Source organism: Rana temporaria, chromosome 8 (genome assembly GCF_905171775.1).
Source record: "Rana temporaria chromosome 8, aRanTem1.1, whole genome shotgun sequence".
NCBI lineage: Eukaryota > Metazoa > Chordata > Amphibia > Anura > Ranidae > Rana > Rana temporaria.
Window position 1 is genome coordinate 188,070,102 of NC_053496.1, and position 13,035 is coordinate 188,083,136.

General features: G+C 45.3%; 1 protein-coding gene across 1 annotated transcript in view; it reads left to right on the forward strand.

Moving 5' to 3' along the window:
• Nucleotides 1-13,035, forward strand: part of LOC120910661 — a 148,491-nt gene that overhangs the window by 33,179 nt on the left and 102,277 nt on the right.

Below are 13,035 nucleotides of genomic sequence, written 5' to 3' on the forward strand. Positions count from 1 at the left end.
TTCCACTTCTATATCCCGGGGGGAAGGACATGAAAGAAAAAACACAAGTACCATAGTGCTCTCTGCTTCTGAATTTATTATAAAAGACCCCCCTAAAAAGTTACATAGGAACAAAAATTGTCTCTGGACAGCCGCACTCTGAACAAATTGTCGCCTTTATTAAAAGAAGGACAGCACTACAAGTCACAGCAAAATAAAACCCGACTGCTGACGCGTTTCGCACTGAAACTAGTGCTTAGTCATAGCTAGAGTCCCCTAAAAAGTTACACTTACAAGAAATAACAATAAAAACAGCAAGTATCAAATCACCAGCTCATTCACCGCCGATCTAGACCCACGGCGCTTCGCCTGACATCACAGATAGGGCTCCTCCCTTCTAAACGCGTGTCGGCCTCTCATTGGCCTTCGTCAGTAGAGAGAGAAAATAACCGCTCGGTAGTCTTCAAAGAACCTCCTCAATGAAACCAAACCATGGGTGCCGGCAATGCAATAGTGATGCAAACATACGAAGGAAACTTGGACAGCCGCACTCCAAAATTTTTTATTTATTTAAAATCGATCACAAAATGAACATGCCACAGCAAAAAATTGGAACAAAAGCCGACGTTTCGCACTGTAGCTTCAGTGCTTAGTCGTAGCTAGTACACACATCAAATGATTGTTGAAAATATATAAACTTCACCTCACTGGTCACATGATGATTGGAGGCCTAGTGAACGAGCAATGGACTGGTAAACTGGTGTCTCCTGTGATCTCAGGTGAATCCAGACATGTGATTGAAAAACCTTTTCCCCTCCACACACCCACACACTATCTACAAATCTATGTGTGTTGTTTGTCTGGATGTTGTGATAAAACAAAAATGTGACAATGAATGTGAATTGTATCTTAATATGTTGTGTGAAGTGACTTCATGAATAGAGAAATAAATAAAGTCAAAAAATGTAACGAATATATTTGTGTGTAATGAAAAGAAGTTATAAAGATCACAAAGAATAGTGATGTGGTGATAAATGCTGTGCGTAATGTGTACTGCGGTGAGGTGTGAATGTATTAGGCCGCGTACACACGGTCGGACAAAACCGATGAGAATGGACCGAGGTTCAGTTTCATTGGACCAAACCGACCGTGTGTATAGCCCATCGGTCTGTTTTCCTTCGGTCCAAAATTTTAAAACCGAACTGATGGACCGCTGCTCGATCGGTTCAAACCGATGGTTAGTACAGAAAGCATCGGTTCAAAACCCGCGCATGCTCAGAATCAAGTCGACGCATGCTTAGAAGCATTGAACTTTGTTTTATTCAGCACGTCGTGTGTTTGACGTCACCGTGTTCTGACCCGATCAGTTTTTGAAACGATGGTGTGTACACACATCAGACCATCGGCCCGTCCGACCATTCTCATCGGTTCGGTCTGTGTGTACAAGGCCTCAGGGTTGTCCCGATACCAATACCAAGCATTTGCCCGAGTACTTGTACTGTCAGCGGTGATCAGTGTGTGGGGAAGTTACAAACACTGATGACCGCTGTATAGATTTAAAAGTAATTTCTCCGCTTCTCTCTTCACCCCCCCCCCCCGCGGCTTTCAGCTGCTTTAAAATTAGCGGTGATCGGTGCTTGTAACTCCCCCACACACGATCACCACTGACTGTCCCGTGTCCTCCTCCAGCCCCCCTCCGTTTTCCTGCAGTCTCCCTTCCTCCGTGTCCCCCTCCGTGCTGCCATCTCCATCCATGTGTCCCCCTCCATGCTGCCATCTCCATCCATGTGTCCCCCTCTGTGCTGCCATCTCCATCCATGTGTCCCCCTCTGTGCTGCCATCTCCATCCATGTGTCCCCCTCCGTGCTGCCATCTCCATCCATGTGTCCCCCTCCGTGCTGCCATCTCCATCCATGTGTCCCCCTCCATGCTGCCATCTCCATCCATGTGTCCCCCTCCGTGCTGCCATCTCCATCCATGTGTCCCCCTCCGTGCTGCCATCTCCATCCGTGTGTCCCCCTCCGTGCTGCCATCTCCATCCATGTGTCCCCCTCCGTGCTGTCATCTCCATCCATGTGTCCCCCTCCGTGCTGCCATCTCCATCCATGTGTCCCCCTCTGTGCTGCCATCTCCATCCATGTGTCCCCCTCCGTGCTGCCATCTCCATCCATGTGTCCCCCTCTGTGCTGCCATCTCCATCCATGTGTCCCCCTCCGTGCTGCCATCTCCATCCATGTGTCCCCCTCCGTGCTGCCATCTCCATCCATGTGTCCCCCTCCGTGCTGCCATCTCCATCCATGTGTCCCCCTCTGTGCTGCCATCTCCATCCATGTGTCCCCTTCCGTGCTGCCATCTCCATCCATGTGTCCCCTTCCGTGCTGCCATCTCCATCCATGTGTCCCCCTCTGTGCTGCCATCTCCATCCATGTGTCCCCCTCTGTGCTGCCATCTCCATCCATGTGTCCCCCTCCGTGCTGCCATCTCCATCCATGTGTCCCCCTCCGTGCTGCCATCTCCATCCATGTGTCCCCCTCCGTGCTGCCATCTCCATCCATGTGTCCCCCTCCGTGTTTCCGTGTCCCCCTCCGTGTTTCTCTCTCCCTCCGTACTTCACCACCCCCTGGAACTGTCAGGATGGAGAGCGGGGTAGGAGCCAGTAAATCCGGCAACTTACTGTTCCGAATGTACAGAGTGAATGATTACTGACTCTGTCCATTCACATTACTGAAACATCGTAACCTGTGTTTACAATGTTTCAGTTTATGAATGAAGAGAAGCGGCTGTCTTCTCTCCATTCATTTTCAGTGCAGCTGAGGTGGCTGAGAAAGGGACGGGGGGGAATCTGTGTCCCTAGTCACACTGACAATCCACTACCCCCCCTCCCCTCAAAAAAAAAAAATAATCACAGTAAAAAAAAAAAAACGTCACATGACATTAAAAAAAAGTATCGGTATTCGGTATCGACGAGTACTTGAAAAAAAAGTATCGGTACTTGTACACAGTCATAAAAAAGTGGTATCGGGACAACCCTAGAATGTGTGTATTGTGGTATCCATAAACCACTGTTTATATGTCATGTTTGTGGATTGGGTGATGAATATCAAAACAAACAGGAAAATAGTGGGAGGCGAGATGTGAACATCGTGCATAGGGTGACCAGAAAACGAGCGTTTTCATGTGTGAAAAAAAATGATTGTTAAACAAGATCCCTAATCTCCGGATCGTGTGTATTGTAGTGCTAAAGAATGTTAAATATTGTGTGAGTAATAGTGAAAATACTAATAATAAATGAGAGCGAAGATTAGGTAAAATTCATTTACATTTCAATCTTGGTTTTTTGTTATTATTATTTTTCACTGTTTGTTTTTTCATTATTAATTATTATTATTTGTTTTCAGTTCTTATTCTTCTGACTTCTTGTATTCTGAGCTTCAGATTTCAAATATTACGCCTGAACTTCGAATTTCTTGGTTTATGGGAGGACTAGAATAATCTGTGGGAGGTCGGCATGATTATGAACCCACATTAAAACTAAAATAAAATAAATCTCAACAAAATTGTGGGGCGTCTCGTCATAGATCCGGGTAATCAATCATGACTGACACACCAGGACATATAAAAAGACGGGTATAATGATGTAAATGCAGCTACGATGTGATACTATACTGTGTTATACTGATGTGATGAAACTGCCGTGATATCGTTTCCAAAATGCTGGATAGTGAACATGTATCAAAAACTAGTATAAAAACAGATATAAAGAACTTATTAACCACTTAAGGACCGCCTCCTGCACATTTACGTCGGCAGAATGTCACGGCTGGGTAAACCAAAAGGTGTCCCAGGTATTTTATAATCCTATAGCGTGTACTACAAAAATAAATGCTGTGTGCCTCGAAAGTGTTCGGGTTTGGCTTGAAGAAAAGGTGGCGACCCTAATTCCGACCTTGACTCCTGGTGACAGCGACACCCACAGTCAAGAGGAAGATGTGCAACACAGCTGAACTAGAACAGAAACCCACAATTTGGCATAATATTCTGAGCCAACTACAGCTCAGATAACTAAATTTACAAAATAGCGCCTACTCAACAGGGGCTACATATAGGATTGTGAAGATTTCCATCCTATTTACTAAGAAGCTGAAGAAGATGTCCATGATGTAGATGAGGGTCACATATAGTATGAGCAGCATCACCCTTCACTCTGTCACCAAGACCTTGTCTGGCAATGCCCAGAATGATACCAATTAGTCTCTGACCAATCTCACGGTTTGGATGGAATTTCTCCTTATATCAGTGGTCAGTGTAGTGGTCCCTTACATTGGTGACCAATGGGAGAAGGACCCTCCTATATGTCATCAGTGGGAAGACTGCCCTCCTTACAGATCATTGATGTCAGTTGTTACTGAGAGACAGAAATTGTCCATTGCTCAAGGAACCCCTAGAACCCTTTGGAGGAACCCTGGCTGAGAAAGTCTGGACTAGGCAGTAATATATTTCTCTCCCCCTTGGTGGGAGTGGAGATGACCCATCTATAAGGATAATACAATACATACACACACAGCACAAGGCCGTGTTCACACTACGAGACGTTTCTCGTGGCTGCAGGTCCTCTGTGCTTCACAAGGTGGTGATCTTCTCACTTCTACCATAGAAGACAGGAAATTATGTCAGGTACACACAGGAAGTTCCGGGTGAGAGATGAGTCGGGAGGAAGTAGTGAGGAGACATTGTTGGAATCGGTAGCTGAGGAGGTAATAAGATCTTATTTTCTATTTACACCCAGTAACCCCGTCATGTCCGTCCTCTTCCTCCATAGTCACTGTGATGTCTTTTATCTCCAGCAGATGATAATACACACATATACCTCCCAACTGTCCCTGATTTGGAGGGACTGTCCCTCATTCACAACAAAGTCCCTCTTTCCTCCTCATGTGTCCCTCATGTTGATCTGATCTATATACATGTATATAAAATGCACTATTTATCTATCAAAAAGTCTTTCCCGGTGCTAAACCTTCCATCCAATTTCTACATTTTTCTGCTGCATTTGTAAATTCCAAAAGCCAATATAAAGGAATATTAGTGGTAAAAATGCACTTGTGGGTTTAACCGATTTTTTTTCCCATTAAGGGGTGTGGCCTATTCCTCCATACTTTTGCTAATAGAAGTCCCTCACTCCCATCTCAGAAAGTTGGGAGGTATGTACACATATATAGTGTGGAACATTCCCCCACTTACGGGGCCGGAACATTCTCTTCATTTCGAAAATGTATTTTTTTTTCCCCCATCTAATTCAGCTTTTCAGTTTATAATAACAGATTATACGATAATACAGGATGGGGGTTTTATTAAAGCGCGAGTTCACCTGAAATTTTTTTTTTAACCTTAGATTGATGCTCATTTTGTCTAGGGGAATCGGGTAGTTTTTTTTAAAATCGAAGCCGTACTTACCGTTTTAGAGATGCATCTTCTCCGCCGCTTCCGGGTATGGTCTTCGGGACTGGGCGTTCCTACTTGATTGACAGGCTTCCGACGGTCGCATCTATCGCGTCACGAGTAGCCGAAAGAAGCCGAACGTCGGTGCGGCTCTATACAGCGCCTGCGCACCGACGTTCGGCTACTTTCGGAAAATCGTGACGCGATAGATGCGACCGTCGGAAGCCTGTCAATCAAGTAGGAACGCCCAGTCCCGCAGCCCATACCCGGAAGCCGCGGAGAAGATGCATCTCTAAAACGGTAAGTACGGCTTCGATTTAAAAAAAACTACCCGATTCCCCTAGACAAAATGAGCATCAATCTAAGGTTAAAAATGTACATTTCCGGGTGAACCTCCACTTTAAGAGGTGTATTTATAATTAGAGATGCTCCGAAATGTTATCAGCTCAGTTCCCTGGGGGGACGCCGCAAATAATGGAATTGGGTCTCCAGCAAATGGTAAAAAGTGGAAAAAAGTCGACTTCAACCCTATATAAGTATCTATTAAGAAATACATCACCAGATATAAGTAAATTAAGCGAACATTGGAGAAGGGACTTTCCAAACTTGGTGGAGGAGAACTGGGAGGAAGTGTGGAGGTTCCCATTTCGGATACTGGTATCACTTCGAGACAAACTAATACAATACAAAATAATACATAGGAGCCACTACACACCATATAAGCTATATACGATCTCCCCATCAAACTCTCAGAGCTGCTGGAGATGTGCAGACATTCCAGGAAACTTCAGGCTTATATTTTGGTCATGCCCAATGATAGTGGTATTTTGGAGGGAAGTCCTGAGAATAATTGCTATAGTAACATCCATAGTTTTCTAAACAGGAGGCGGAGATCTGCCTACTGGGATTGGTAGGGAAGAAGATTGTTCCGGTGGGAAGGAGAACACAGGTGGGCCTATTATTATTCTACGCTAGAAAGACGATAGTCTTAAATTGGAAGAAGGTAGAAGCTCCCTCGGTAGCACACTGGAAAAACCTAGTAAATAATAATCAGCCATTATACAGGGAGACATACTGCAATAGAGGACATGGGGAGAAATACGAGAGAGTATGGGCAGGTTGGATAGAAAATCCTATGACAGCTTCAGGATAAATTGGGTATAAGGGGAGGATAAACACACCATTAAAGAAAGGGAGGGAGATGAATGTAAAAAAGGTATTTGTGTTAGATGAAATGAATGTTAGCGGAATTTTATGAAGGTTCGAGAAGAGAGCAGCTAAATGTAACTGTAAAATGTATATAAATATGTATATGTATGGTTTTTTTTTGTATGGAAAAAAATAGAAAATTAATAAAGAGATAAAAAAAAAAAAAAAAAAAAGAGATGCTCCGAAACGTCATCAGCGCAAAACTTATCGGCCGAAAATTGGGCCGGATTCAGATACGAGTTACGACGGCGTATCTCCAGATACGCCGTCGTATCTCTTGAGTGCGGGCCGTCGTATCTATGCGACTGATTCAGAGAATCAGTTACGCATAGATTTCCCTAAGATCCGACCGGTGTAAGTATCTTAGGCTGCATATTTACGCTGGCCGCTAGGTGGCGCTTCCGTATAGTTACGCAAGGAATATGCTAATTAGGTATTTACGCCGATTCAGAAACGTACGTCCGGCCGGCGCATTTTTTTACGTCGTTTACGTTAGGCTTTTTCTGGCGTAAAGTTACCCCTGCTATGTGAGGCGTAGCTAATGTTAAGTATGGACGTCGTTCCTGCGCCGAGTTTTGAAAATTTTAAGTCGTTTGCGTAAGTCGTTCGCAAATAGGGCTTTGCATAAGTTACGTTCACGTCGAAACCAATGATGCTTTGCGGTGTAATTTCGAGCATGCGCACTGGGATTTTTTGACGAACGGCGCATGCGCCGTTCGTAAAATACGTCAAATACGTGGGGTCAAAGTGAATTTAAATTAGGCGGGCTTACGCCGGACGACATACGTTACGCCACCGTAACATAGGGCACAAGTCCTTTCTGAATACAGAACTTGCTCCCTAATTTACGGCGGCATAACGTATTGCAGATACGTTACGCCAGCAGATAGATAGAGAAATCTATCTGAATCCGGCCCAATGTGTTTTCAGCATATTCCCGAAAGAATAAAAAGTGCAGATATTTGCGCAGTCGCAGTGGCTGCGCTTCCGGGGGTCCTCCCATTGCGGGGTGTCATCCTGGCGGCTCAAGGTCCTGTCCTCCCCTCCTCCTCTCCTTGCAGAGTGGCAATCTCACTGTGTCAGGGAGCTGAATTGAACGGGCCGCAGTGACAATGTCCCGCCTCCTGTGATAGACGGCACACTGATCCAATGCCGGGACATTGAATCAGCGTGAAGTGATCACAGGAGACGGGACATTGTCACTGCGGCCCGGGCTAATCAGATCCAGCTCCGGGCACAGGCAGGCTGCATCTGACAGGCACTGGTAGACTGCATCTTATGGGCACAGGCAGGCTGAATCAACAGGCAATGCCGAGGCTGCATCTTATGGGCACTAGCGAGGCTGCATCTGATGGGCACAGTTTGCATCCCACAGACACTGGCGAGGCTGCATTGATCTCTTGTATAGTTTGTGCAGTCTCTGACCATCTCCTGTATTATGTCTGCTAGAGGTGCACTGAATGGAAATTTTGCTAATACTATTAGCAGTGTGTTTTAAGTAAGAGATTGCAGACATGATACAAGAGAAGGTCAGAGACTGAGGACATGATACAAGAGAAGGTCAGAGACTGAAGACATGATACAAGAGAAGGTCAGAGACTGAGGACATGATACAAGAGAAGGTCAGAGACTGAAGACATGATACAAGAGAAGGTCAGAGACTGAGGACATGATACAAGAGAAGGTCAGAGACTGAGGACATGATACAAGAGAAGGTCAGAGACTGAGGACATGATACAAGAGAAGGTCAGAGACTGAGGACATGATACAAGAGAAGGTCAGAGACTGAGGACATGATACAAGAGAAGGTCAGAGACTGAGAACATGATACAAGAGAAGGTCAGAGACTGAGGACGTGATACAAGAGAAGGTCAGAGACTGAGGACGTGATACAAGAGAAGGTCAGAGACTGAGGACATGATACAAGAGAAGGTCAGAGACTGAGGACATGATACAAGAGAAGGTCAGAGACTGAGGACATGATACAAGAGAAGGTCAGAGACTGAGGACGTGATACAAGAGAAGGTCAGAGACTGAGGACATGATACAAGAGAAGGTCAGAGACTGAGGACATGATACAAGTCTGGTAGTTATACATCACTGGGCGTTAAGACACTTGTGGCAACTTATCTCCTATCATCCAACCTGGTGAGGAAGCTGCTATATTTAGAGGCGGTAGTAATACTGCAATCAAAAGTTGGAATTGGATGAACATGTATTTAGATCAGCCAACCGCCTAAACAAGCCAAGTTCTGTTCAAACATGGGTTCAGTCCAAACCCAGAGCTCTAGTTTTAGTGGTCAGTTTATTGGTCCCTTACAGTGGTGACCAATGAGAGAAGGACCCCCTTATATCAGTGGTCAGTGTAGTGGTCCCTTACATTGGTGGTCAATGGGAGAAGGACCCCCTTATTTTGTCATCAGTGGGAAGACTGCCCTCCTTACAGATCATTGGTGTCAGTTGTTACTAAGAGACAGAAATTGTCCATTGCTCAAGGAACCCCTAGAACCCTTTGGAGGAACCCTGGCTTTGGCTGGACTAGGCAGTAATATATTTCTCTCCCCCTTGGTGGGAGTGGAGATGACCCATCTATAAGGATATACAATACATACACACACAGCACAAGGCCGCCTTTGCATTATAAGATGATTCTCGGGGGTGCAGTTCCTCTGAGATCCACAAGGTGGTGATCTCACTTATACCATAGAGAAAGGAAGTCTCTATGGAAGACAGGAAGTGATGTCAGATACAAACAGGAAGTAATGTTAGATAAAGACAGGAAGTTCCATGAGGTACGAAGTAGTGAGGAGACATTGTTGGAATCGGTAGCTGAGGAGGTAATAAGATCTTATTTTCTATTTACACCCAGTAACCCCGTCATGTCCGTCCTCTTCCTCCATAGTCACTGTGACGTCTTTTATCTCCAGCAGATGATAATACACACATATACCTCCCAACTGTCCCTGATTTGGAGGGACTGTCCCTCATTCACAACAAAGTCCCTCTTTCCTCCTCATGTGTCCCTCATGTTGGTCTGATCTATATACATGTGTATAAAATGCACTATTTATCTATCAAAAAGTCTTTCCCGGTGCTAAACCTTCCATCCAATTTCTACATTTTTCTGCTGCATTTGTAAATTCCAAAAGCCAATATAAAGGAATATTAGTGGTAAAAATGCACTTGTGGGTTTAACCTATTTTTTTATTTTATTTTTTATTCTTCATTAAGGGGTGTGTCAGGGGGTGTGTCCTATGTTTACATACTTTTGCTGATAGAAGTCCCTCGTTCCCATCTCATACAGTTGGGAGGTATGTACACATATATAGTGTGGAGTCGTACATTAACCCCTTCAGGGTCAGAACATCCCCCACTTACGGGGCCGGAACATTTTCTTCATTTCGGAAATTAGTTTTTTTTCCATCAGTTTCACCTTTTCAGTTTATACTAATGGATTATACGATAATACGGGTTGGAGCATTTATTAAGAGGTGGACTTATGATACACGTGTTTGATTTTATAATCACTGTCTATTTCCCTATGTAGGAGTATTTAGAAGGACACAAGGATCTCTACAAGGACGTCATGATGGACAATCAGCCGCCCCTCACATCACCGGGTAAGAGGAGACTTTATTGTAAAGGAGAGAGCAGTACGGAGGCTCCACCTAGATCCCCCATCATCTGATAAACACATAGAAACAATGTATTCAGTCAGTGTGTGTGTTTCCTACAGATGGATCCAGTAATGGGAACCCACCAGAGAGATGTCCCCGTCCTCTGTATTCCCAGGATTCCACACAGGAAGGTCACACCATCCCCCACCATCATCAGGTAGATGAGGAACAATCACTGATAGTATCATTAGGATCTGTACATTATCTGCATTGTTACCATTGATGTCATTTTTATTCTATATTCAGAGTGGAGACCTGAGAGATCCTAAAGTTGAGGTTAAAGAAGAGATGAAGGAGGAGGATGATGAGGATGGGGTGATGGAGGAAGAACACACCATCCCCCACCATCATCAGGTAGATGAGTAACAATTATTGGTGGTTATGATTTATACACAAACATGTTTATTATAATGAATGTTTTATTCTATATTCAGAGTGGAAACCTCGGGGATGATAATATTGATGTTAAAGAAGAGTATAAAGAGGAGGATGAGGAGTATGGAGTGATGGAGGAGTTTTCAGAAGGACACAAGGATATGATGGAGCCACCTAATACCAGGAACCCACCAGAGAGATGTCCCCGTCCTCTGTATTCCCGGGATTCCACACAGGAAGGTCACACCATCCCCCACTGTTACAAGGTCGGTGGGGCGGAGCATCTAGAACATGGACTGGTGGAGATGATGTGTGGATTTTGTATGTAAGTTTATATCTTACAGATGATATTCTCTCTCATTCTCTTGGTTTAGAGTGGAGATCCAATCGATATAGAATTTGAGGTGAAATCAGAAGAAGAAGAGACGTATGTGAGGGATGATCAGCAGTCTATGGAGGAGGATGGAATAACGGGGACATTTATAGAGGAGGACACTCCTACAGAGATCAGCACAGGTGGGTCATTAACACTAAATCCATTCCTCCACCCATACTTATCACTGATTGGTCCAGAGTAGGGCGGGGACTGGGTGATATCAGCCTGTAATCCCCTGGTCACTTTCCTGAGCTGTGTTCCCCGTCCTGTATTCCTGTATTTCTCTCGGATAATCTTCCTTCTCTGTGCTGCAGACACAATTTATGTCTCTAGACTGGATTTATGGAGATTCTGGGGTTCAGCTCAAAGCAAAATGTTGATTTTCACCATAGGGTTTGCTTGACCTAGACACCTGGGGTATGTACCTTGGGTCTTCTGCCCCATGCCCGGGTCTAGTGAGATCTCTGACAGAACAATTCTCCCGGGTTACTTGCTCTGTTATTTGCTGGCTGTGCCGGGTGGAGGGATATGTCTGTATAGTCTCAGACCCAAGTCACTGAGTGCAGTCTCAGGAGATGGGAGGCAGTGGTGTGGGATCTCTGCAACTTCTCTCCAGTAATCATTTCATCCGCCACTGGTTACTGAATACCAATATCATGAGTCCTGACCCCTGCACTATATACTCTGTTGTACATTACATACTCCTGACCCCTGCACTATATACTCTATGTTGTACATTACATACTCCTGACCCTGCACTATATACTCTATGTTGTACATTACATACTCCTGACCCCTGCACTATATACTCTATGTTGTACATTACATACTTTTTATTATCTCTGAACAAGAACGGTTGGAGAGCCGGTTTAGGGCCAGGACACATTTGAGTAGATGTAATGACAACTGGCAGACTCTGAGACTTCTATAGGTAGACTGCTATACAGTGGAAGGCCTCCAGACGGACACCACTTCTGTATAGGTAGGACCGCCGTCTCCTATGGTAACAAATCTTGTTACGGTCACTAACGCTAGTTCTACATAACTCTTGGTAACACAGAATAGTTCTCTTCTTCTCACACAGTCTCTCACTGCAGATCTTCTCTCCCTGAGCTCCCGGTCTCTCACTAGTAGGGATGAGCTTCATGTTCGGGTCGAACATGAGTTCCACTCTAACATTGGCTGTTCTCTTGTTCATCGAAAGACTAACATTATGGGGCGTTCGCGCCAAATTTGAGCGCCGCGTCACGTACCATAATGCACTGCGAGATCGCAGTGCATTGCTGTGTGATGATTGGCCAAAGCATGCACTATGACCCGCATTCTTTAGCCAATCCCAGCGCTGTCAGCAAAGAGAGCCATAATTGGCCAAAGGAAGGGTGCCTTTGGCCAATCATGGCTCAGGGGGACTAAGTCCACGCCCCACACTATATAAGGCAGATGCACGTCGGCCCTGTGTAGTGTGATGTTGGCGTGGACAGAGACAGAGTGTGATATAGATTGAGCAGGCAGGTGATTCAGTTAGCTGCAGTGCATTAAATATATATTACGGTTGTCCCGATACCACTTTTTTAGGACTGAGTACAAGTACCGATACTTTTTTTTAAATGTGTCCCCAAATGCAGCCATGTCCCCCCCATATATGCAGCCATGTTCCCCCCATATATGCAGCCATGTCCCCCCCATATCCAGCCATGTCCCCCCCCATATGCAGCCATGTCCCCCCCCATATGCAGCCATGTCTCCCCCATATGCAGCCATGTCCTCCCCATATATGCCGCCATGTCCCCCCATATATGCAGCCATGTCCCCCCCATATCCAGCCATGTCCCCCCCATATATGCAGCCATGTCCCCCCCATATCCAGCCATGTCCCCCCCATATATGCAGCCATGCCCCCCCCATATATGCAGCCATGTCCCCCCCATATATGCAGCCATGTCCCCCCCATATATGCAGCCATGTCCCCCCCCCCATATC